The following is a 27,289-nucleotide window of genomic DNA, read 5'->3' as shown; positions in this document are numbered from 1 at the left end:
TTCATCACTGGTCGCCTGCCAGCAACTTCTTCTTTCAGGCTCCATAGACTGCAACGAGGATTCCTGACGTCTTTTCAGACCTATGCAGCCGCAGCCCCTGGGCTAGGTAACCTGAGCATTTCGGTGCTCCAGCATAGCTTAACTATCTAAGTGTCCAGATCCTTTTTCGTTTCAGCTCTACCTAGTCAGATTCGTCCGATAACACTAACTTTACGAAATCTAGCATCCATAGACTTTGTCCCGCATCCCGCGTGAGAGTGTACACTCTGCACCCGATCTCCCTAGGCCTCGTGCTAGTAATCTGAAGGTTCGGTAGTCCAGTCCTAGCGATCCTAAAGCCTATTAGAGTAGTACTTACCTGCTAGTAATTTCGCATTCCACTTTTAGAGTATATGGTTTTTCGTGCCCCTCGGGCATTTGTGTAAATTGTGCGACTTTCAGTATTTCTTTAAGAGCTTTGTATTGTGCTTAGCGCCCTGTCCTCATAAAGAGTCCAGGGCTGTTGTGTTCTAAATAAATATACTTTATTTTCATAACAACTTGTGTGGTGTCCTTTCACTTGGTGTTCAAGGGGTATATGTGATGGTATAACAGCTGGCTTAACACACCCTCTAGAGTTTAGCCTAAAGACTGCTCTTGTCCATGCTACTAGGATAGCTGGTCTACAGGTTGACTTACAACCAATCATCAATAAGGGTCGTTTGGAATGATACACAGTGATCACTAGAATAGTGAGCACTACATATCAGGCCAACTTCTCACAATGAGGAACACACCGACGACGTCGTCATCCCTCTCGACGTCGTCGTCGATGCAATCGACGCCGACGGAGACCGGGACCGTTTGCTGGCCTTCCTGCCTCTGGGGAGCCCCCCAGATGCCTCAGCAGTGGAAGTGGTGGTAGTGGTTGGCCTGGTGGAAGTGGAGGGTTGGTGGGAGGGTCCTCCTTCGGTACAGGAGGAGGGGGCGACCTAGGCCGAGTTGGTGTGTACACCACCGAGTACACCGAGCCCGGTGACTCCTTCGGCGAAGGGGACTGTGACCCAGCCCCTTCAGCAGGCGATCTCTTCCTCTTGCGTCCTCCACTAGATCCAGCCTGACTTCTGGTCGCCAGAACTCCTCTTGCGCCGCTTAGGAGAGGTGGAGCGACTCCTAGACGCCGATCTCTTCTTTCACGATGCTGAGCGTCGCTTTTCTGGCGTCGAACGTCGCCGCCGCGTCTCCGGCGTCGAACGCCGCCTCCACGACGTCGATCTGTTCCTCCACGACGTCGACCGCCGCCTCCGCGACGTCAACCTCTTCTTTCTTGACGCCGAACGCCGCCTCCGCGACGTCGACCGTTCCATCCTCGACGACGAGCGTCGATTCCTCCTTCTCGAGGTCCTCGACGTCGAGGAGCCCCTCGACGCCGACCGTTGTCTCGATGGCGATCAGAGGTGTCGCCTCGACGGCGAGCGCCGATGCTTGTCGCTCCGTCTTCGACGTCGATAGGTCGACTCAGACGTCGACGATGAAGATGCCGTCGACGGTGGTTTCGACGGCGGGCTATCCAGGCCCTTCGACGTCGAATCTTCACGCCGTCTCGACCCGGAGTCCCAGGGAGATGAGTGTAGGAGAGTAGGGTCTGCAATCCTATGATCACCCCAGATTTTCGCTTTTTGCTTCACTGGTTTACGACTTCTCTGGCTGTGGGCCTGCTAATCAGACCCCCAGCCTTGCTGTTCTCTCACTAAATTGTCACGTGTACCTTAGGTGCATTTACCAATTAGTACTGGGCCACCCTATCAGACCCTGTAACTCAGGGCATAGGTGTACCCAGGGCCTACCAGGGGCTGCAGCATGTCTTATGCCACCCCTGGCTGGCCATCTAAATCTGACACAACTAGCTGATGACGATGCCGTCGACAGTGGTTTCGACGGCGGGCTATCCAGGCCCTTCGACGTCGAATCTTCACGCCGTCTTGACCCGGAGAGATGAGGAACACACCGTCGTCATCTCTCTCGACGTCGTCGTCGATGCAATCGACGCCCACGGAGACCGGGACCGTTTGCTGGCCTTCCTGCCTCTTGGGTGCCCCCGAGAGGCCTCAGCAGAGGGAACCTTCCCAGCCTGCCCAGACCCACCTGCAGCCTGCAGTCGTCTTTCTTCAAGGCCTTGAAGCCTAATCTCCAGCCTGTCCCTCAGGGTCCTTGCTGCAAATTGCTGGCAGATGTCACAGTCTTCAGGGACATGTGTGTCAGGGAAACAGACGATGCAGACGTCGTGTGGATCACTCTTGACCTTCTTCCTTCCACATGCTGGGCATTTGTCGAAAAGACCAGGCATTTTAGAGCCCTAAAAAGCCTGAACCAACACACAGGAGAGAAGAAAAGCACCAAGAAAGAATACTCAAACACTTTTATCCAAAAAAGTGACAAAAATCCAATAAATCCTTGAAACAAGGGAGAGCTCAATGCCAGGGTCCTGTTAGCAGGAGCCGTAAAAAAGAACTGAAAGTAAGAGGGACCTGCTATGCATTCTGGGATACTGGGAGAAAGTTCTGGAAAGATCTCTTAAAGGCACAGTATCCTATTTAAGCCACATAATGGCAGCCTACGGGGCTTGTCTGTCCATGCCTCCTCTCTATCATTCTAGAGTCTTTTACTGGTGGAGGCAAGTTTCTCTATGGTAGAAACTGGGCAGGCTGTGTTGTGTGTGGTGTTGTTTGGTGGAATTTCTAGTTGAAGTGCTGGACAGTGTGGCCTGTGGATGTAGGCTGCATTATTTGTCTTTAAATTCTCTCTTAAGTGTCTTTGCAGTTTCTGCATGAGTTGACAACTTAAGATATTATTTTTGATTGCCGGGGTCCACGCACATCGGCGGGACTATTCACTAGATTATGACTATACACAGAGATCATCCCCTACTACAGAACTGGCACTTACTCAATTTCAGTTGCATGCTGGATGGAATTGTATCAAGTACGCCTAGAATAGTATATAACAGAGACTGCACCCTAAAAAAATCTACTGTGTCGAAGATATGTAAGAGATAAAAAAAGAAAGTCGGAAGACCTGGATTCCAAGAAATCCGTTTGGGTTATACATATGTGGCACATGCGTATGTTTACTGGGACAAAACAAAATGACCACATTTAAGTACAACGCGCTCACAGAATACACAATAGATTCCTAAATAAATTGAAACTCCACTTTTCCTATTTATATAGTGGGTAGTGCCTGCCATAAAATCTATGCTGGCAGTATTATTCGAAGTCTAAAGCTCTGAATAAAAGAGCATGTCAGGGCCATTAGGCACAAAGATGACAAATATCCAGTAGCCACACATATACATTAGGTACATCCTGCTAACTCAAGAATCTGGTTCCATGCAATTGAACAAATAACTAGAAATGCAAGCAGGTGGAAACAGAGAACTGGCCTTAAGACAAGCTGAGGCCAGATGGATCTGCCATTTGAGAACAGTATCCAATGGTCTTAATACAAATATTGAGTTTTACTTCTTCCTATAATGTGATAATGGTCACTGATTTTGATGAGATGTTAACAACTTTAAGGGCAGATGTCAATACATGTATCATCTGAGGCCTTCATTTATCATATCTAGCTTCTTGGGATCAAGGACATGTTATGAGATAAATGCTATACATATTACCAGTGGTTGTGTGAGCATAAATTGATATTGTGAGAAATGTTCTTAATACAGCGGCTATAGAGCACGTGTATACAATATACACATAAAATGAGTAATATCTATGGAGTCCATAGAATTCTATATTTCCCATCATAATTGGATTCATTTCTGAAAAATAACGATGGCGGTTAGATTTTTGAAGATATACTCACCTAAAAGATAGAAACTGAGATATGAACTTCAGTAAGTGAACTTTGTATACAAATTGAGATGAGGCTTTTCAATATTTGATCCTCATTCTGGTAACGTTACTTTTCATGTGGGGATCTAAAAAGTAAGGGTGGGCGGGAAGCTTTGCTCCGCTGGCAGAGTTTTTGGAGTTTTGCCCTTCTGCTTGGAACGCAGAGTTTGGCAAAAACACAGTGTCCCACAGCCCTGTAGCGGAGTTTACCACCCACCACCACAACTGCCTTCCAATAATTTAAATTATTATTTATTTCCTTTGTTGTAGCAACATAGTAGGGAGCCAGGTGTCAGGGCACATACGCAGAGCTGCGGCAGGGGCTCGCTGGTGCTGCAGGTTTCTAGTGCGGATGCGTACAATAATACATGTGCACACAAGATAAGGGGGCACGAACAGACGAGGAACTTCAACCCACGAAACACCAGCAGCCAGCTCTGAGTCCTCTGCAGACCAGGCAGGCCAAGGTAATGCTTCACAGGCTGGATGAAGGAGGCAGAAGGGAGAGCGTTGTCAACTCGTCCACCTTGAGGATCTACTGCCAGGGAGAGTAAGGAGCATGTTGCAATCTGGCTAGCGCTTCCTGCCCTCGCACCGCCTGGCTCTGGGCGCTTCCAGCCCACCAATGTCCCAGCCGACCCACTGAATACTTCGACTACAGGTGAGGTGTGTCTGAGTGCACTTGTCTGCTGCGGGGTGTGTGTGCTTTGTGTTGTGGGGAATTGGTTGTGCATTTGTGACACACTTGGCCAAGCTTCACCGCATTTTTACGGGTGTAGAGGACCTCATTGAGTTTTTATTCAACTCCACTTAGCGAGCTCCGCCCACCCCTACTTAAAAGCTGATATGTGCATGTTTAACATCCATGGATATCGAAAAATAGATAGCTAAAAATGGCACCCATGATAACTGTAATGTAAGGAAAACGGATGATTTATTGTGCATAGGAATGTCTGTTGAGATAGATGTCAAATCACTAAGATCTATATTTGAATAATATTGCAATTGTACGTACTTGGACTAACATTACATTTCAAGAAATGAAGGACACATATGGTTTTTTAGATAGGTGCTCATTAAGGTGGACGAATTGCATTGATTCGCTTGTCATACTCCTTATGGGAATAATAATGGACAAACTTATGCCAAATTATTGCAAATAATAATGGATTCATTCTTCAGATATTGTGAGTACACACTGACATCGACAAATAAATATACAAAAGGACTCTTATGGTTGCAGACTTTCTGCCTTTGGTTTTCACAAATTGAGCCGGGTCTCATGACCTGTCGACATATGTGGATCGAATTTGATGCTATTGCGCATGCGTACACTTAAATCATGCTTTAGTTATTTAGAATTTCAAGGTATACCGATAACATTTTAATGGTCTTAAGGATATTTATTGATTAGTAGGATCTTGGTGATAATGGATATTATATAATTATATTGAAAATATAAAAACATATGGATTGGGGAAGTTTTTATCCATTTAAAAATGCGTCCATGAAATGTCATCTTTCTCGGTTGTTCCTATATTAACATCAGGTGTGTGTACTTGAGCGGGTAATTTAAAGCACACAATTACAGTCACTCGTTTTCTACTTTTGGCGCACACCCCAGGACAGATTTTTGGCTCTTGGGTACACAAACACAGTAAGTAAAAAAGGATATATAATTGTTGTTGTCTACAGAGTGCATTTCAGATCCACTATTTTAAAAAAATATACCCTATTGTGATATAGGATCTAGAAATCTTCGTGCTTAGGTTTTTGCAATTCATAAAATTGTGTTTCTTATCTGATATAAATGGAGAGGACCTTTTGATGTTTTCTTAACGCCAAATTAACAGTTGCCAATTGAAAGGCCTGCAAGTTTACCCTAAAAACCGCATTAAATTCAAATCACTTGGTCTAACTTTCAAAGCTACTCACAACCAAGGCCCAAGGTTTCTGCAAGAGCAGCTTTCCATCTACTGCCCATCAAGACAATTGAGATCGATGCAGTTACATCAGTTAGCAGTACCCCGTACCAGAACGGTGAATTGGTGTCTGCAGCCAGACTCTGGAATTCGCTCCCGCTGACTATATGATCGGCGCAATCTCTCCTCCAATTTAGGAAACTGGTGAAGACTTGGTTATTCAACCAGTAATGACTCTTCCGCCTAAACGCTGCCATTACTCAGAGATCCTTTATAGTAATCTTAGCGCCAAGACGCCCAAGGGCAAACGTATGCGCTCTATAAATTGTATTAATAAATAAATAATAATAAAGAATAAAATGTTTTTTATTTTATGAATTAAAGTCATCTATATCTTCTCCCGTGTATGAATTGTATGTATCCTAAGCCGGTTCCATAAATATTTAGTCAGTTTTGTTTGAGGAAGAGTCACTGTGAAGCTGTCCATTCACAGTAATGGTGTTCTTGTTGACACTGACCATTTTATACAGGGTATACAAATTGGGCGCACAAACACGGCAAGTAGAAAAGGACATATAATTGTGTTGTCTACAGAGTGCATTTTAGATCCACTCATTTTTAAAAGTTACACCTTATCGTGCACTATAGGATTTACATATCTTGGTGCTTGGGTTTTTATCATTCATAAAGTTGTTCTTGTTATCTGATATGAATGGGTAGGAACTTTTAATGTTTCTCCTAATATGGAATTAATGGTTTACAATTAAAATGCATGCGAGTTTACCATAAATGATTTTAATATTATGAATTAAAGTCATCTCCTCGTGTCTTCATTGGGTCTATTTTTCCCGGTTCCAAAAATATTTGGTCCGTTTTGTTTGAGTGTTGCTGTAAAGCTGTTCATTCGCAGTAATACTGTTCTTGTTGACACTGATCATTTAATATAGTATACACAGAATTGCATATCAGAATATTATTTTCTCACACAATGTAACTAGCAACCGATTTGCAACAAGCCCTTAAAAATTTCTGAATAGGTGTCTCGAAAACAAAACTTTTAATTATTCCATGCAGCAGCGCATTGCATGAACTGGCATGCTTGGGTTGAATTTGAGAGGAATTATCACTGCAAAACTTGTATTGCGTTCTTCTTTTGGTATTAACAAAACTTGTTTTCATAATTTTAAAGAATGGTTCCAATATTTTTTCCAGGATTTAATGGCAAATATATCCATAAGGAAATCAATACACCACCAACTTCACAAATCCCATGTCTATGTGGGTAATTTATAAAGCACAACTGTTACTCTGAGGGGTATCACGGCGCTATCAACCGTCTGCAGACAAAGAACGGAGAAGAGTCTAAGTGGAGGAAAAGAGACAGGTATTAAGTTTTTTCCGGAAGATTGGTGTTTCCTTTGTGGCCCTGAGCGTTAGCGACAGTTTATTCGAACAAGAGGGGCCTAGAAAGGAGAAAGATCAGCCCCCACCCTTGTCTTCCTAATCCGAGGGATTGTGGCTAAACACATTTTCAGAGCAAAGGTTTCTCTGGGGAGTGTAAAGCTTGATTTTGTTTTGAAGGTACCCTGGGCTGGTACCGTAAGGTGCTTTTTGTGTTAGGAGCAACATTTTAAAAGTGATCCTCTTCCTGACTGGAAGCCAATGTAGGCTATTAAGGAGGCCTGAGACATGTGAGAAGTTAATGGAAACGAATCATGTTGGCTACTGTTTTTAAAGAGAATAATAAAAGAATTAGAATATGAATAAAGATTGTCTTCATAACAAATCTGATGGAGCTTGAGAAGTATATTTACTGTGTTTGTGTATTTACATAACTACAGCGCTGAACTATTGTGAGCAAAGAATGACACATTTTGTTGAATTGTGGTGAGCTCAACAATTACAGGGTTGTAACGTCCATTATGATCTTCAGTACGGTTATGCATGCCTGCCAGTACTCTCTCCCACTCTAGGTGATTTCTAATGGCTATAGATCCTGGTATATTGTGGGCAGAGCCTTTAATTTGCACATGTGCATATTACTTCAAGTTACCCTACTGATGAGATGTGCAACTCAGCTCAACGTCTTTCACCCCTGGTATTCACTTGGGAAAATAAACGTATGTCCACACAGCAGATTCTAATGCACATTCTAAGCTCTTGTCCGGTCACAGACCAAACTCCGCTTCTGCCTGCTGGATTGAATTGCATTTCTAGTAATGTAGTTGGTGTCGTTCACGTACTCGTCCTCACAGCTGCAGTTTACTTCTGCTAGGGCAGCAGCAGCCTTCTTTGTGTTGAAAAAGGGATCACTGGACGCAGTCAGTGTGGCAGGACAGCAGAGGGGTGCTTGTCTTCTGCAGATGAGGATGCAGATGCAGATGCAGATGTGATGGTCACATCCACGGAGCTGCTGAAGGGTATGGAATAAAGCCAGATTAGGCATGCGGTCACTAACCAGTCAACTAATCACCCTAAGACACAGGCTCATGAGGCCCTATCACCACGCTTCAAATAGACCATATTAGGCCTTTTTTCATGATAATGCCTCACTAAGGGCCAACTCAAGCCTCGAGGCTAAACCTAGCAGCCGATTTTTGCTGTTAAGTTTTAGGACAATAGGCATTTAACATTTAGTTTAGAATTTAGTTTTTTTGTAGGGATCAACAGAGTTCCTGATGAGTAGGCAGGAGGGGTCTGCCTATGAAACATGTCATGTCGACAAAGTAGACCACACTTGTAATTCTACTTACTAACCCCCTTTTTAATGTTCCCAGCTTGCGAAGCCATTAAAGTTAATTTTTTCGACTAGCCAGGGAATTTTTACCCTTTTTAGGTTTCGCCTGGCCGTAGCACTGCAAAGCAGTGCTCCGCACAGGAGAAAACTTTTGTTTACAATATGGGGGACTTGAATCTGCCCCTTCTTCCATTGGCTAGCTCCATAAATGGAGGCTAGCCATTGGAAGACAGAGGCGTCCGTCATTCACCGAGGCGATTCGTGGGCGTTCCCGCAATGTTTTTCTCATCCTTCCCCCTTTAGTATGTCATGCGGCGGTGGGCGGGGTTTATTTTTTGGGTCGTCGAGGTTTCATTTGCTCATTCCGCGGCCGGACGCCACCGGAAGAAGTCCTGGTGAGTGCTCCCCTCCCGCTGTCCGTGTGCCCGTTCCCGCCCCCCCTCCTGCTGTCCGTATGCCCGTTCCAGCACCCCTCCCGCTGTCTTTATGCCCGTTCCCGCCCCACCGCCATAGAGCAGCTTTCATTAGGGCCCAGCGCTGAGATAAACATAGCGCCTCACAGCCTGCGGTAGTTGTATGCAACATTCCGGGCGGCAGGCACAGTATGCAGCATGCTCTCAATCGGTCTTTTACAGAGCACACCTAAAACCTGATTTTTATTTTCAGTTGGGGTTCGCCTCGACCCTGAGAACAGTCAAAAAGTATGTTGGTGATTAGCCGTTTAAAACAACCGGGACAGAGCACATGCACTTATTTGATCTTAAAAGGGGGAGTGCTGGAACTGCTCGGCAAGTTTGCAGTACTTCGGGTTGTGGGGCTATCGGCGCTTCTCAGAGTAACAGGAAAGAGGCGCGCTAGGGTAGTAGGTACCTGCACTTTATATTTGCATGCCTAGCACTGGCTCCGACCCTCCCTTCGTCCTCCGAGAAGTTGCTGAAATAAGCCATGGGTGCTATGTAAACCCAAAACTGCCCAGGAATGTCCACTGTGGGTAAACGTATGTGTGGGTTTTTTCGTGTCTGGGATAAGTGCGTAACGCCGAACCATGGCTATTTCCTGGTTATTGCGCCGGCGGAGCGAGCAAGCGTTCAGGAACGGGCAGAGGTGGTCGTGTCCAAGGCTGCTTTACCCCTTCGCCCTGGCACAGGGGATGGACTGGCCCCTGGGGTATCTTGGGTCTTGATAATTCTAATTAGTGAGACTTTAGGGCTAGAGTGGCCCCCCAGTAATGTGTTGTGCTCCATACAGGCACCAGGCCTGTATGTGGCAAATGCGCCTTTACCTGTGTGTGCCACATGGCCCAGTGGGCACCCCGCGCACGCTGGTACCAGGGCAGCCCGCTGCCCTCCACCCCTTTCAGCACAAGTTGCGACTCATGCAAGATCAACCGGTGTCCAGGAAGTAATTTCAAGTAAAGCTTACAAAAAGTTATGCTTTCCTGCCTATGTGTTTGTGTATTGTTTTTTAATGTAGTTTGCTTGATTGGCGCGTTTGAGAATCAGACACCCAGACCCTAGTCACGCAGCAAAGAAGCGCTAGTGGAAGGGCCTGCTGGGAAGCGAGGTGCCAACTGCGGGCAGCAAAATAGTCGAGGCGCTCCGTCTCTCGCACTTCAGCGGGTATCCTGCCACAGACCGAGTTTGCTCGGCGCTGGAGTGAGGTGCACCGCTTCTGCCCAAAACTCACCAACTGCTCATCACCCCACCACACCACCGCTTCCCGCCGCACGCATCCGCCTTCTCCACAGCCACATTGCAGCGCTCCCTGCAGCACATGTCCCACTTTTCCTTTGTAGCCCTGTCGCTTCCCACTGCACATCTTCCTACGTCCTCCACTGCAGCACGCTTACCACCGGCACTGCACCGCATCTTCTAGCACGCGTCCCACCTCCTCCACTGCAGCACACCTGCTACCAACACTGCACCAATTCCTGCAGCACGCGTCCCATCTCCATTGCTGCAGCACACCTGCTACCAACACTGCACCACTTCCCGCAGCACTCGTCCCACCTCCACTGTTGCACACCTGCTACGAGCACTGCAGCATGTCTCCCACCTCCATTGCTGCGGCACGCCTGTCGCCTCCAATTCACCAGTTTCTGCAGCACGCGTCCCACCTTCATCACTTACACTGCACTGCTTCCTGCAGCACGCGTCCCACCTCCACTGCTGCACACCTGCTACCAGCACTGCAGCACACCAACTACCAGCACTGCTGGAGTTAAAGTGGAGAGAGCGGGGATAGTTTATGGCTAAGCAGTTTATTTTCACTGATATTTACCCCACTGATAACGGAGCGTGCTTGGCCTGTGTCTGCTAGGATGTTGTTAGCTTACCCGCCCCACCCCCCTCCCGCTGTCCGTGTCTCCGGCCCCGGCCCCACTTGTTCTTTATTTTGCCGTTGCATCTCACACGCCTGAGACATGGTGAGTTTATCCTGTCAGTGTTTATTTCCTACTTATTCATTTAACACAGCCGCGAGGTCGCAGAACGTAGTCAAATAGCCAACATAGGCACACACAATGCATCTAATTAATCAGTCCCACCACCATTGTGGCTCTCACTCACTCTTCCTTTTCACACTCTCTTCCTGTACTCTCTCTCCTACACTGTGTACACCCCTCACCCATCTGTCTAGCAGTCCATGCCAGCTTTGTTCCCCTTATGCTCCCTTCGGCACAATTCACTAGCCATGTTTTCGTAGAGAGTTATTAACTGAATGGGCAGAGTTCAGAGCGGACCCCTCCAGGGAAAGTGGAGAGAGCGGGGATAGTTTATGGCTAAGCAGTTTATTTTCACTGATATTTACCCCACTGATAACGGAGCGTGCTTGGCCTGTGTCTGCTAGGATGTTGTTAGCTTACGTTAACAAAAGATGAAGCAGGTGAGAGGTTTAGCTTTCCTAAATCCTTATCACAGTCTAAAAAAAAGTTTCTTTAATTTTACGAACTAGTCTTTCAAAACCAAATTCAAGCCTTAGTAACTACAACCGCCAACAATGACATTTTTGCTGAAACATTTCCGTAGTTTACTTTCCATAACCTTTAAGACTTGACATGTGAAATTGTTGTCATAATAACATAAAACGGTTATGAGGGCACATTTACAAACATTCTCCTGCATAGAGCAATAGGCTAGGCATTTAATTGCCCTGATTTCAAGCACTAACTTGCTCGTACTCCCCAAGTACCTATGTGTTGTTGAATCATAATCTTTTTAAAGCGGTTGGAAAGGCTTCAGTGTCCGAATTTGTTTCTTTAACTTTGGGCACTCTATTCTGTCTGTTGAATGCAGTGTCAAATCCAATCTCACCACATAGTGAAGTGAGGGCAGGAGATTTGTGTGCTCAGTCCCGCAAGCTACAAAGAGTGTGTTTTGTAAATATTTCCACAGCAGTACCGAGGAGCATAGTTTTGTGATCGCTGGGGAGGTTTTTTGTGCGCTGTCTTATACGCTGGTCTTGTTATACTGCCCTGCCAAGCGTTTGGGACTTTAATCTTTTTTGTAGGCAGTTGAAAAGAGAGATGAGTTTCTAGCCCATAAATTCGACTTTTTCTGCATTACGTAGGATGAAATGGTTTATCTGGTTTTCGGGCTGTATGATGAAGTGACAGGTTTTGATAGATTGTATCTAAAAGGTAGCTGAGGCCGAAGTCAACTCTCGCTTTTTGTTGATTAGTATTCATGCTGATATATACTATTGACCTATCCATTTAACCTGCACACACCACCGGCAGAGGGCCACTTGAAACCGGATTTCTCCTGGTGCTTTAAGAAGAGTTTTGCTTTGAGTGCTCCTGTTAAGCTATTGGACATTGATTGACAGGTACCGTAAGGGCTGTGAGAGCTGTGTGGGCTGTGAGAGCTGTGTGGGCTGTCTAGTCTAGTCTAGTCTGGATATTTGTATTGCGCAGACATATCACATCCCGTAAGGGAGTCTCATGGCGCATGCGGACAATCCCAGAAAAAAAAGGTGAAAGATCCTGCGAAGGAAGACCTAGCTGAAAAGCCATGTTTTCAACAACTTTCGGAAACTCATGTGTTCGATCGTTGCACGGATATTCAGGGGAAGTTTGTTCCATAGGAGTGGTGCCATGTGGGAAAAGGCACGTCCACCATTTCTGACTGTTTGTACTCTAGATGGCGTGAGTTGGAACTTAGAGCTAGATCTCAGTTCTCGTCCGGGCTGGTACCAAGTCAATTTTCGGTTCCAGTATTTTGGTCCAGTGCTGTGCATATGTTTGTGCACCAGACACATGGTTTTAAAGATGGCTCTTTTTTTTATGGGGAGCCAGTGTAGGTTTTTTAGGCTTGGCAGGGAAGGGGATCGTTTTGGAAGTCCCAAAATCAGACGAGCAGCAGTGTTTTGAACAACTTGTAATTTCTTTATATGGCACTCATTTATGGCAAGCAGGATGGAGTTGCAATAATCTAGCCTATTTATTATGAGGCCCTGAACTAGAACTTTGCGTGCTTCTTTTGGTATCCATTTGAAAGCTCTGCGTAGGCTTCGCATGATTCCAAAACAGGTCCCAACAGTGTGGTTCACATGGTCCTTCATGGATAGTTTATTATCCATGTGGATACCGAGATTGCGGACGGATTCTTTTGGGACCGGACATTCCCCCATTTCCGGGGGCCACCAGTCCTGAGTCCAGTGTACACTGGCTTGACCGAATGTCATTATTTCAGATTTTGCACCATTCAGTTGTAGGTGGTTCAGACTCATCCAGTTTTTAACCTCTATCAAACATTTTTGAAACGTTTTTTGGTATCAATAATGTCATGGCCAAGGGTGACAAGTATTTGCGTGTCATCCGCATATGATAACACATCAAATCCATGTGCCCTAATGAGATTGGCCAAAGGGGCCATATAAACATTAAAAAGCGAGAGCTGTGAGAGCTGTGAGAGCTGTGAGAGCTGTGTGGGTTGTGAGAGCTGTGTGGGCTGTGAGAGCTGTGTGGGCTGTGAGGGCTGTGAGAGCTGTGTGGGCTGTGAGAGCTGTGAGAGCTGTGTGGGCTGTGAGAGCTGAGTGGGCTGTGAGAGCTGTGTGGGCTGTGAGAGCTGTGTGGGCTGTGAGAGCTGTGTGGGCTGTGAGAGCTGTGTGGGCTGTGAGAGCTGTGTGGGCTGTGAGGGCTGTGAGAGCTGTGAGGACTGTGAGAGCTGTGTGGGACGTGAGAGCTGTGTGGGCTGTGAGAGCTGTGTGGGCTGTGAGGGCTGTGTGGGCTGAGAGAGCTGTGTGGGCTGAGAGAGCTGTTGGCAATGTAAATAACAATGCCATTTATTTATAAGTAAAAAAAAAAAAGAAATGTCATGAGCAATGCCAATAGTTCTAACTTTTCCAAAGGCGAAACCATTGCATTGTAAATGCTTGTTTTACACTACCATTCACGTAAATAGGTCCCTACACTCCCTAACACATATCACTATCCTCATCACATCACATAGGCTATTGTCAAAAATATAAGTGCTCCCCCGTCACTCGTAGGTCGAAGCATGCCCCGCCCCGTAGAGGGACGGGAAGACCCCAATGATGGGAGAATGACACTATGGGATTCATAGTGTGTGAGGGGTATTTTAAAAACACACAGTGCCCTCATTCTGCTGCTCGCAGAGAGGCCTGATTTTCAAATTGCAGTGTATCCACGAGTTTAGAGAATATACAAAATCATATAAAATTAGTCACCACTCACATTGATAGAATCCCATTGTTTACAAGACTACAGGCTGAATCGTCAGTGATGACCTGCCTTCAGCAGCTGGGGCCTCCATGCTAGTTAGTCCATTTCAGTAGTGAAGTAGCTCCTCTTCCCAACATTGGCAACAGCAGCACTGATCTCAGACTCACAGAGGATTGCCCTCCAGCAAAGCTTGTAAGTCTAAGTGCCATTCACAGCTCAAACCAGGCTGATACAGGGGACCCCCCTCACATATATTAGCTCCAAGCTTCTTTCTCTGTTGTACTTTTTCTGGGTGTTCCTCATGCTAGAACATGCCAGCCTACTTCTCTTGGACAGTCACTCCTGCCTAGCAAAGCACTCTCCTCCCCCCTCTCAGCAGGTAGGCAGACTTCTAGGCACTAGGCAGTCCCCCGGCTCCTCCAGCTGAAAAAGGAGAATTTAGGTGAGGTTCCCTCAATTCTGGGAGACTGATTATCAGGTAGACACCAGTCCTTGTCGCACAGCAGCTCTATAAGTACTGTGTGTAGCACTCCCTTCCTTGGTCAAGAAGAACTTGAAACTGGAACAAAGTTTATACATATTATCTAGACAGGGAAAGTGGATCCACTGTTTAAGGCTTCAGAGTTTTGTTGGTTCTCTTTCAAATGTAATTTTCTGGTTTGTCAACAAACAGAGCATTTGCACAAGGTAATTGCTCTCACTGCTGGTAGCTGTGGGGCTGGCTCTGAGCATGACTATTCAAAATATAACCACTATTAGGGCCCGATTTGAGCACCCCTGTATATCACAAGACAGTTTCTGGACCGCGCATTACCAGGGACATGACTGTCCCTCTGTGCACAAACAAGTTTAGCATGACATCGGGGCCAAAAAAAGGCAGGATACAAGTTTCACATGCAGTCAGGCATTTAGGACAGGGATAAATGCCTGTTTACCATGCATGGAACATTCCAGTCGAGAAATAGAGAGAAATCAACCGAGTGTTGGCCTGTCACAGGATTAAAACTAAATGTAGTCTACTGCTCATTCTGCCATTTGGGATGATTCATATTCGATTTAGATTTCACAATTGGTGCAGTAAGCGTATAACAAGGTGACACAGACAACTGTCTTGTTTGAGAACAAACCCTAATTACTGGAGTGGATTTGATGAATATTGTGTGATCGTACATGTTTTATCGCAAGTGTTTTAGTAAATGTGGCACAACAACTGCTGCTGCTATTTTCGGGATTGTGAACGTGCATTTCTTTTTCTTTTAATTCACAGTGTTTTAGTGCAAAGGTCCCATGTCATCTTCAATATTCATCTACTACGTATCTAGCTAGATTATGTTTAGATTACGGCAAGTTCGGATACAAATATAACTGTAAGGGCACGTGGCAATCAGGTGGCAATTTTTTCATATTTGCCATTGCTTCTCCTGCGAGCCCATCTCAGTGAACAAACAAACATGTATGTCTTACAGTAAAGAGGTGATGCTCAATGTGAGTTAAAATGTTTAAGATCATTATATCACTTCTATCTTTAGTAATATGTGACAGTTGAAATCCTATGTATTGTACCATATTTCAGTATGTTTTCAGTTAGTCCACAACCATACACACTTGAAAATAAAGAGGGGGCACCAACATATCCGCCTAAATTCCCCCCTCCGACCTACTCCCTTCTCAAATGAAAGCTGAGAGGCAAATATATCTCATAGGGAGTGTCAAGCAGTAGGTTTTTCCTCACCACCCTGCTCTCCACGGTTATCTCAGGCTTACCGCAGTAGACCTCCAATAGCGCACCAAATTTCAGTTTGTTGCTTAATCCCCAGACTTTCAAATTATTTCCAGATCTTCAATCTCCTTTCCCCTACTAAACTCTCCCTCCCTCGTTTCATCTTTGACTTTACTTCTTCCTCATTGCGTCTCGTACTCCCTCCCCGCCATCCCAGGAGACGCCCAACGGAGACTATCCACAACAATACAGTGTCACACTGTCCGGTAAGATCCAATCGTTTGGGGGGGAAGATCACTCTATTCGGAAGACTCCTTCGTCATTTTTACTTTCTTGTTTCATCTTTTCCTTATTCTTAGCTCCTCCTTCCCACTCCACTTGTCTCGCAAGAATACTGAGATATGATAAAGTGCTATTAAAAACCCTAACCACTTAAAGCAACATATTCAAACCCTGGCAACCAGGGTTTCCTGCTTGTGGGCGTGGATGCAGAACTGGAGCCGGCTCTGCGAATGGTGAAATATTAGAAGATTCCCCGAGGAGACTACTGCCGTGCCACCCGAAAGGGATAGCCACGTTGGCTTTGCAGTGAATATCAATGGTGTTGTTATCGTTGTCACGTACTGCTGAACTCAACTGTATGCTCTCCGCCGCACCATTGCCAAGAAATTCGTTCTCAGCCTTCACACCCAGTGTCAGTGTCTGATTGACAATATTGTGACATGTTCGAGCTCCAAGTCGTCTGTTTGGGTTCTGTGCATGTCACAGCCGGAGATACAGCGAAGAGATCAAAGAGGGTGTAGCAGGCACAGCACGTCGTATGAGCAAAGGAGAGCCGACGTATGTGGGATAACGAGCTGACACGAGGCTCTCCTGTGTGCCTGTCCACAAATGGGGACGAGAAAGTACATGCGTGTAGACGAGCATGCACATAGGGACGACCAGCTCCGCACATGGGGTGGGGGAAACGTCTTTTTTGGCTTCTACGTGTTATGTTTGCCTTATGGTGCACAGAGTGGCTGACAATAGAATAGTCTTTTTTATGAAATAAGCAAGTTAGGTAAAATATTACGTATGCAAGGGGTGAACATCTTAAGTTGGAATATCAATGGCTAAGTTCTTCCTCTAAATTTGAAAAGGTTAGACATGAAGTACGCAGGATGAGTCCATCATTGGGCTGTGTGCAGGAAATCCACCTGATGCAGATTGACTTGAAGCCCGGTGAGTCCAATGGGTGTTGCACCCTTGCCACCAGTGAAAAGGAGCAAATGCTCTATAATGGCTGGATGGATTTAGGGCCGAGCGTGTGGCTGCGTCCACTCGGTTGTGGTGTTGTTTTAGAGGCGAGGAGGGTCTGTTGTTGAAGAGCTGGTAACAACTGGGTGTGTTGATTTGCAGTGGCCTGGGATGTCTATACAGGCCACGGACGTTGTCTTAGCATTCAGCGGAGAGTGGTTGGTCGGCGCGCTGTCTGCCTGCTCGGGCAGAGAGGGTTACAACAGGCTAGGGCATTTTGCAGTCTTTACTTTGAACCCCGGTTTATTACGCCTCCACTCATTGGAAATGTGGTCAAGAAGAAATTTTGCATCTGCTATGTCTGTGTCCTGCGATAGAGGTAGAAAGGAAAGTTACCCGTAAGAGATTATGTAATGCTCGAGGAATAAGAACACGCAGACAAGCGCTAATGGCATGTCTAAACCCGAATGATGTATTCATGAGTTCTGCATTTGTAAAAATGTTATCTGTGATTTATAAAAACCTTAAGGAAAACATTATTTAGATTTTTTTAAATTATGTAATAATAGAATAATTACGTGTTTTTAAACTTTTTACTGCTTCAGGATATTTTAAAATGCATTTTTGTAAGATTTTAAATAATCAAACAAATAAACTTGACTTTGACATTGGAAATGGAATCAGAAACGTGGCAGTGTGCTTACCGCGTCGCAATTTACTGCGCAGCCGTTAATATTTGCAACAAGTTTGTAAACCTCCTTCAGCCAAGTCCTACCTGAGACTTGGATGCTTGCAGCTCGGCCTCTCAGCGCTTGTTTCGGACCGTTTGGAAGTTGCCTGGGAGCTCATGTCTTCCATGGGGAGGGGAGAGGGGTGAAGTAGGTCACCGAACTACCACGGAGACATTAAGTTGCTGCCTTGGCTGACCAAGTGGGCCCCTTGACTGTGAGGGCACAATGGAAACTGTTGGCGTGTTTGATGCAGTCAAGGTAGGTACCGCGGTACCAGTGCATCTGCAGACCCGACTCATGGTGTTGCCGGGCCTCATCGGGGGAGGTGGATTGATTGTATTTCGTGCCGCAGCGGGGGACTAGAGTCGGTTTGGGGGCTTTAGTTGCAACGTTTGGTCTTATTGGCAACCGAGGCTGAGCGACTTTGGCATTGGCTTGTCCTTATTTGGTGGTTTGGGGCTCCAGACAGGGGGCTCAGCAGTTTGTGTCACAGGTTTTACCCACCGGGTGGCACTCTTCCACTGTTGTGTTTTACATTCGGTTGATGGCGCGTGAAAGTTTGGCATGTTGGAGTCTACAGTGATCTAAGTGGGGCAAGCCGCAGCCTCAAATACTACGGAGTCATGCGTCATCTGAGAGGCCTCAAAGTGTAGCTGCACTATTACAGGATGCAAGCAATAAAGCTCCAATGCACATAAGAAGGATGGCACACACAGCTTTAATACAAAAAAGAGAGGGTAGAGGTTAATATTACCAGTTGCTAATTACCTCAAGGATAAGACACCAGCATGGTATGAGTATGTATTAACTGTTTCCAAAGCATTAACCTTTGTGCCGCCATGTGGTTGTAGTTTTGATACCGTTACAGGTACACTTGGGCTGATTGTAGCACGATCGGTATTCGCCCTACTGTACATAACATTGCAGTTTACTTGGTGTAATGGGTGACTGAGCGCCAAGTGGTGGTACGATGCATACGGATGCACAGATTGCGGAAGGCTTGGGCATGGGCAAGGGCAGGGAAGGGCCTTCCTGCCTAACGGGTCCCCCCTTGCAAGAGAGCCAGAGCCAGTGCCATCTCTGAATTGCAAAGTCAGGCTCCAGGGCTCACTAACCCGCAGGTCAGTGGCCCCATTGGCCTAGTGATTGCTGCTATCCCGTGTAGTTATGATGTGGCCTGGTAGCACAGTGTTACATGCAATTGTGAGAAGCCCGAATCATTAGACATCGAGTGGCTCGACTAGTACGTTTAGCGCGCATGTGGCACATTTGCTAATGGTGCAGGACAATTATTCTGTAAGGTCCACCTTGCGCCTGTCAAATGGGGATGAGCCGTTGTCTGCTTTTTTCACCAGTTTCATGTTTCCATTGCAAAAAGTACTGCCATTTTGGACAAACAAGTGTTGGGATGTTTGTGGACTTGGGTTCACGCAACGACTGCAACGAGAGGTACGTATCAGGTGTGCGGTGGCCTGTAGTGTTTGCTTGGCCAGGCGTTGGCTGGAGGTGTCATGCGATTTCTTCATGGGCTTAGCTGTGCAGGCTTCCCTGCACCCAGGTTTTAACAGACTAGGACACGCAGCAAAATTTGGGGCAGGCAGGCGCCAAGAGATGGGTCTTCCGATACATCTATATCTGGTTTTGTATCCAGGCTACGGAGTGGCTGCGTGACACGCTGGTGTTGGAAGTGGTCAGCTGGTTGACAGGCCTTCTAGATCAGGGTTTCTTGCTCGGGCCTGTCTAAGTATGGGTTCCAGTGCCAGATGTCGGCCCTGGGATACAATTTCACAGGCCTGGGGAGCGGCAGGACAAAGTGGCTTGTTTCAATCTCCTGGTCACAGGCTCATATCCTGGTAGGTCCACTCAGCATTTCATCCTCCTGAGGTCGATAAAACGAGTACCATGGAGTTGAGTAACAATTAACATGTTATGCAGCGCCAAGATACCATGGGGCTGAACGTGTTCCCCATTACAGTCAGAAGCGGAAATTGTGAAGGAGTTTTGTGAATACAGTGGGCTCACTCCGCAGAGTAGTAAGCGAGAGTGCAATACTATTTCCAGAGGGTGGTGCAGGCACCGAAGTTGACACAGGCAAAACAACAAAGTTTTCATTAGCGCCGCAAGTTCAGTGGCATGGGGGCATCAGGAGGGTAACTAGCCCACTGCGCCTTTAGCATGTACTGTGCAACCCAGCTTGAGGGGAAGGGGGTAGTTTACTTGTGCATCGTCGACCATGAAGCCAGGTATACATCACGGGGATCTGCTCACACTAAAGTTGGTCAGGATCACACAAAGCACAGGATGAGAGTGCGGTGTCAAACATATATGACGATTTGAGAGAATATGCCAGAGGTAGCGAGTATGACATCACAGACTTGATCAGTGCTAATATCATGGTTCATCTGTTGTACCAATATAGACAATAGTTACGGTCAGGCTCTGGTTTTGTTGTATAGAATCATTATTTTGCCTCACTCAAGTGCCGCACAGGCCTCTTTCGCAGTATAACAAGGGATGAATCTTTAAGAGGATGAGCCCTTCACCCCCGACCGGGTGCATGTGTCACCAGATGAGTCTCCAGTGGACATTGGGAATTCTGCTCAGTGCTTGTAGAATGTCATGTACCATTAAGGGCATGTTACTGCTAAAATTGTCCCAAAGTTTTGGGGTCAAACTGGGTGGGGGTAGTGAGTCAATAAAAGCACAAATAGGCTACAATGTAATAAGGACCATTTGGTATTCAAGAAAGGGCAGGCATTGATACATATTGTTCCACTCCTGTTCCCACTGGCTTGCGTGCTCCCTGGTATACTATCAGAAGTTTGGGAGGGCTAGACCTCACTTAGGATGGTGACTGGTTTAATTTGATGGACAAATCCAAAATGTATCACAATTACTAACGTATTAGCTTTTCAGCTGCCTGTGCATAGTTTTATTTCATATGCACAGGATTATTAATTTAAATAATCGTGGTATTGACTAAGTGCGATCAGCGGACGGGCACACACCAAGGCATTTTGCAGTGGTGAGTGTGGCTATGCTGTAAGGATATAAAGGTTAAAATACGACTGCCTGGACCCCGCGGGCATGTCAGCCAATTGGACACTTATGGGTTTAAAGGTGAGTTCAAAGGGAAAAACTACAGCTGAGGCTGGTAGGGGGAGGTCCCTCAGCACATCCTGACCATCCACTTTGCTGTTCACAACAACTGCGCATGTGGGAGTCCAACTACCTGTGCATAGTTCATTCAGACACACAGTATCATTTCAATTAAACAATCGCTGTAGTTACAAGTTGCAAGCATGAGATTCCCCCAACGTCAAGTGGTCACATTATCAGCAATAAAGCTGCCTGGAAGTCTGGGTGCAGCCAGCACAGATCAAACTGAACAGCCAACAGTCCGGCAGGAAAGGAGGGATGTTGAATTGATTGCCCACTTAGCAGTATGACTATTGTACAGGGGGATGGAGGGTGATTCCAGGGACACAGGTGGTGTGGCGGCAATGCCAGATGGTCAGCTTATGTTGGGTAGGAGGTCCCGCATCACCAACCAGAAGGGTGCCAAGTGAAAAAACCCAGTAAATAGGTTTAATATATGTGTCTCTGGCCTTACAGCTGTGTGGAGCCTGTCTCATTTAGAGGTACGCCAGGTGAAAATTGTGTTTTTAAGGTTTGCATGACCAATGCGGTTGTGGTATCTCCTAGCGGACCCACTGAAGGTGTTCTGCAGCTAAACAAGGAACTGGGAATCTTGGTTTCTGACACTTTGGCAGCTTTAAAGCATCCAGGGTCAGAGATGGGCAGTAGGTACAATGCATCTGTGATCTGACGGCAGTTAGGCAAGCGGGGTGCGCTGTGTAAGTTGTAATTGCACGAAGGGATGATGTGTCTCCAATAGTGGGTATAAGACATATATTGTTCAAACCAGCTTTGATATCATTAAGGTGGTCACCACAAGGGGTTTGTGCAACCGTCTGGTCAACGGGGCGCAGTAAGCACAACCCAGAACCAAGGGTAGGTGACATGTTCCTGCAGTTAAGCTCAAATGCCCGCCCAGTTAGCTATGGTAGCCTCACTGGGTGTGTTGCAGTCAGCCAACATAGTGTGCTGCAGTCCCAAGAAATGGGGAAACAAGGTGTCAAGCACAAACGGCTACTATGTGAAAGAACAGTTGGCATGTCCAGTGATCAACAATGATCAAAATTTTGCGGAGCAGGTAATTTTCCACCTTGGGGCTGCCCAAGGGTGGGCAGTGTGAACGCCCCTGCCCCCATATTCGGGAATATTCTAGAATGGGGGTTAGGTAGGACCTAGTCAATCCTTAATGTTAGGCACCTTATCGCTCTGTGTGCACTGTATTGCACTGTATATGCCTAGGGGGTTTTACCACAGAGGGAGCTGAGCTGGTGGAATCCCCATACGGAATAAGTGATGCAGGGCAAGGGCAGCAGGGCACCCTTGTTCATTGTCACATACTGCTAGTTATGAACATTCCTGTCCGTCATGATTTAGAAAGCAAAGGGACTGCAAACGTTAAGCATAATCCTTCTCGCCCAAATAGCCATAGTAGGTAGGTGGGGTGGGAGAGGTTACCTAACAAATGGGCTGCTGTCCCACAGATGGGGGACACAGGGGTTCAGGCACATACGGTGCTAGGATGGCAACTAGGTGGGATCAGCAGATAGATGGGGTAATGTGAGCCTTGGTGTTTGAATGCGTCCCACCCAGAGTTGGCACGGGGCTAGGTCATGTGAGGCAGGGGAATTTTCCGCAGGACATGGGTCAATGTGAGTGGTCTGCACGCAGGAATTGGATACAGGGGTTTACACAGACGCAGTTTATCTGGATGGGTTTCCCTGGAATGAGATGGACCAGCTGCACTAGCAGACTAGAGCAACGGCTGGCTCTAGGGGGCGCCCTCCCCAGCATCTTGGTGATCCACTTGGGGGGCAATGACCTTATTCCCATAGGGAGGAGGACACTTTTACAAACCATGAAGTCCGACTTGGGGGAAATCAGCAAATGCATGGGAGAATGCCAACTCTGGTGGTAAGAAATCATCTCTCGCAGAAACTGGCGCGGGGGCAGGTCTAGTGAGGAGGAGGAACATTTGCGTAAGAGGGTCAATGGTGCCATGCGTAAGTTCACAGACCAGAGGGGCCTGGGCTTCATCAGGCACGATCTGATACAGTCGAGGGATACTTTCAGAGTGATGGGGTCCACTTATCTCCGGTGGGGATGGACCTATTCCTGCTTGACTTGCTAGAGGCACTGGAGAGAGCAGGTTGTAGGTGACAGTATAAGCACGCATGGGGAGGGGGCTCTGGCGATGACGGGAGCCGCCTCCAGAGCTGTGGCGGAGTTACAGGGAGATCTGGAAGCAGACGGGTACAGTAAGGGTACCTCTGCGGCAGACCGGTACAGTAAGGGTACCTCTGCGCGGCGCAGTAGGGGTGCCAGAGCCAAAGACAAGGAGCCTCAGGGCAGGTTCCTGGAAAACCGCGACATCACCCTGTTAGTCCTTCGGGCGGTTGGGGGCCTGACCAACAGGGGGTTGCCCTGCTCATCTCCGCCCTGAAAAGAGCGTAAGTAGAAGAGACCAACGTGTCACGTGATCCGGAAGAGGATCATCAAAGGTAGCACTGACTGGGTGTCCCACAGTGCTGGCTCACCAGGCGGGCAGGGGCAGCATAGGTTGGCACAGTTCCCGCCCTTGGATTGCCCTTTAGATATTTTTGTTTTGTTTAAATCTGTTTATTGGGTCTTTACTTTTCCTATTACAAGTTGTTATTGCATCATAAACATAGTACATCATACATTTACGGGAGTTGAATTGTTATTCTTTTGACTATTGTGATCCACGATCTCACCATACATCAATATATCTTAGCTGCTAAAGCTTACAGCAGTTTCTAGGTTATTTTCTATTGTGTCTCGACATACTTGAACATGTTACATGATATCTTGCCTGGGTAACTCCCGGGGGTGAGAGTTGATTGGTGTTTCTCTCTCACCTTTATCCCCACATGTTATCATATGTAGGGTGTGCAGCTGTATTCCCTGACTGTTTAATTTGATTTCGGAAATGCCCAAAAGGAGAAGGCAAAACTGTGAACTGTGGAAGGGTAACTAGGTGATAGGGAGGAATGGAATAGGAGTGGTCGTATTATGCATCTTGACAATCAGTGATGAATCTGGCTGCGATTCAGCTGAACTGCGCCTTTACGTGAGTAGGGGGGGAAGTAAGGCCATACCCAAGGTCACATAGAGATGTGCCCGACAGGTCCTGGATATGATATAGATGGAGTGTGTCTCGTTGCTATGCCGGGGAGGCTGGTGTTTGCCTTATGGAAGTTGGGCTAGAGTGTGAGATTGGGCCTGCGAGGCCTCAGGTGTTGCCTTTGTTGTCGTTTCCTATGTAAACTGGAATAGCAGCTGTGCCCATTCCATTGAAATGGGGTGTTTGCGTATGCCTTTCACTTCCTCTTCTCTCAGGGCCTCTTCTTCTGCTGCACCCCATTTTTTAATCGCGTCCACCCATGCCTCTTCTTGGGGATCTGTTTGGGCTCTCCAATGCATAGCTATTCCCCTTTTTGCTAGGAAAAGCGCCAGGGATGCAAAACGCCATTGTAATTTTTCGGTTTTCTTTTTGCGGTGAACTCCCAGGGCGCATGTTTCCCATGTGGATATGTTCGGGAGATTTATTGTTGCTTGGAGTGTCGGCTGTACCTTATCCCAGTACTTTCGGATGGTGAGGCAGTCCCAAAACATATGTTTACAATTCGCCTCCTGGGTCTGGCAGCGGGGACAAGCGAATTGCGTGTCAGGGTAAAATCGGTGTAACCGTTGGGGCGTAAGATATGCTCGGTGTAGTACATTCAATTGTATGCTCTTGAAACGCGCATTCCTAGAAACCCTTTTGTGGTATTCCAGTACTTTTTTCCATTCTTTATTGTGGAATACCCGTCCCACCTCGTCCTCCCAAGTTTGTCGCAACGTGTCTAGTGGGGCACTATTCAGCTCTCGGATCGCCTTGTAGTGCTAGATAACAAGGTGCCTGCCTGCGCCCATTCGAAGAATCGTACGTAAGACTGAATGTGTCGGGGGGCTCCCCCTCTCGTAAATCCCAATAGTGTCGATCACTTTCCAATAGTTGCCTATTGTGGTGAATAAACAGGAAGCTGATGAGGTACTGGTAAGTGAAGTTTAATTCACGAAGATTAACTGCACCCGTACATGAGCGTCTGATCAACGGGAAGCCGGCGGTTACAATGGCTAACCGAAGGACTCAGCCGGCCATGCACGGGAGTACAAACTTTTGAAACACAACAAAGGTATGCACGGGCCTTGGCTCGTGAACAACACATTTAAAAGATAATAACTCCAAACGCGGGCTCTGGCTCGTGAATTCAACACGAGCCAAACCCACGTCGTGAAGTCAACACGAGCCAAGTCCACGCCGCGATATGTAACACGCGGCGTGGTATGTACCATTACATTACACCACCTTCCCCCTTACAACAGTGAACAAAATGAAAGAGGGAAAAGAAAAAAGAAAAAAAAAATGCCTAGAATCTAAGGAATTCGTTATATCTCTCTGGTGCCCTGATGTGTCTGCCAAAAGAAGAAACTTTTTTGTGAATTGCAGCATCCTGATTAATGATAACGTTTGGAGAATCCGCTAAGCCCTCCACAGGAAGTTGCACAAAGGAATGATTAGGAACACCAGAAATGGAAGGAGTATCCATCCAACATGAATTCAACACGAGCCAAACCCACGTCGTGAAGTCAACGCGAGCCAAGTCCACGCCGCGAGATGTAACACGCGGCGTGGTATGTACCATTACATTACACCTATGTGTCAGGAATTGCCCTGGTGGGAGTTCATAGAGTTCTGCCAGTTGGGCATATGTCCGTAGCTGTCCTTCCTCAAATAGAGATTCAAACTCGATCACATCGTGGTCCGTCCAAATTCGGAGGGCTCCTGCAGTATAGTATTTGTCCTTTAGGGGAAATCCCACTAGTGGGAGCAGTGGGGAATATAAGAGTTTTCCTTTCGATATACAGTGTATTCGTAGCATACATTTACGTGCTAGGAACCCCTACAAAGGGAACGTCTGCGATGGCTCGGAACCCGGCATCAACAGTCTTCGGATAGCTGGAAGGGGCACCCGACCCTCGTTGGAAACTGTTTCTCCTATGTGCCGTTCCGCTGTCCAATGAGATAGCCATTGGAGTTGCGACCCAAGGAAGTATGCCTCGAGGGATGGAGCTCCCACTCCCCCCCACCGAGTCGTAGGTAATTGGAGCGTGGTTAAGGCTATCCTGTGTCGTCCATCTGCCCAAATCAATGTTGTCAGTAGTGTATCTAGTTCCCTGAAGAAGGAACGCAGTGGTTTTACCAGGTGGTTCTTAAAATGATACAGTAGTCTAGGTACCATAATCATTTTAGCGATGGCCACGCGCCCGATGGGAGCCAAGGGCAGAGTCTTCCAGAAGCCTACATCCGCTCACAGTCCCGCTAATGTCTTTCTGTGATTTCCCTTGTATAGGTCTTTGGGGGAATGATACAGCTGCACTCCCAGGTAGCGAGGGGCCTTGGCACTCCATGTGATTGCCTGGGTTCTAGCTGTGATGTTTAAAAGCGCGAGAAGGGGGCTAAGGGGGAAGATCGTGGACTTGTCCCAATTGACTTTGAGACCGAATATCACTTCAAATTCCTGTAGTGTTGACCATATGGGGGTGAGGTCACTGGTAACGTCACGGAAGTAGATCAGAAGATCATCTGCGTATAGCGATACACAGTGCACCGTGTCAGCTATTGGAATTCCCCACGCTTCCCCCTCTCGTCTTAACCGCGTATTGCTAAGGGCTCTACCGCCAGAACAAACAGGAGGGGGAAAGGGGGCACCCCTGTCTGGTTCCCCTTTCCACCGGAAATGGGGCAGAAATAAGTTTACCCATTCTGACCCTGGAGGAGAGGCCTCTGTAGAGAAGTTGTGTATACGCCAGTAGAGTTGTGCCTACATTTACCTTCCGATGGACTGCGAGCAAGTATGGCCATAATAATGTATTGAAGGGCTTTTCAATGTCTAAGATTAGGCATGCTGCCCAGGGAAAATGGTCTCTCGCCCTGTCTTGAAAGTGGAACAGTCTGCGTAAATTCTGCAAGGTGATGCATCTTGGGGCAAATCCGCATTAGTCTGGTTGCATCAATGCTGGGAGAATTTGACTGTAGCGATCTGCCAGTATCTTGCCCAGTATTTTTCTGTCCACATTCAATAGCGAGATTGGTCTATAGGAAGTGGGAAGTGTCGGGTCCCTATGCGGTTTCAGGAATGCCACTACGATGCGCAGAGCAAACGTGGGAGTTCGCCTCTGGTCA

This window comes from Lissotriton vulgaris, chromosome 1_1, assembly GCF_964263255.1.
Source record: "Lissotriton vulgaris chromosome 1_1, aLisVul1.2, whole genome shotgun sequence".
Lineage (NCBI taxonomy): Eukaryota > Metazoa > Chordata > Amphibia > Caudata > Salamandridae > Lissotriton > Lissotriton vulgaris.
Note: the sequence above shows the minus strand (reverse complement) of the source record.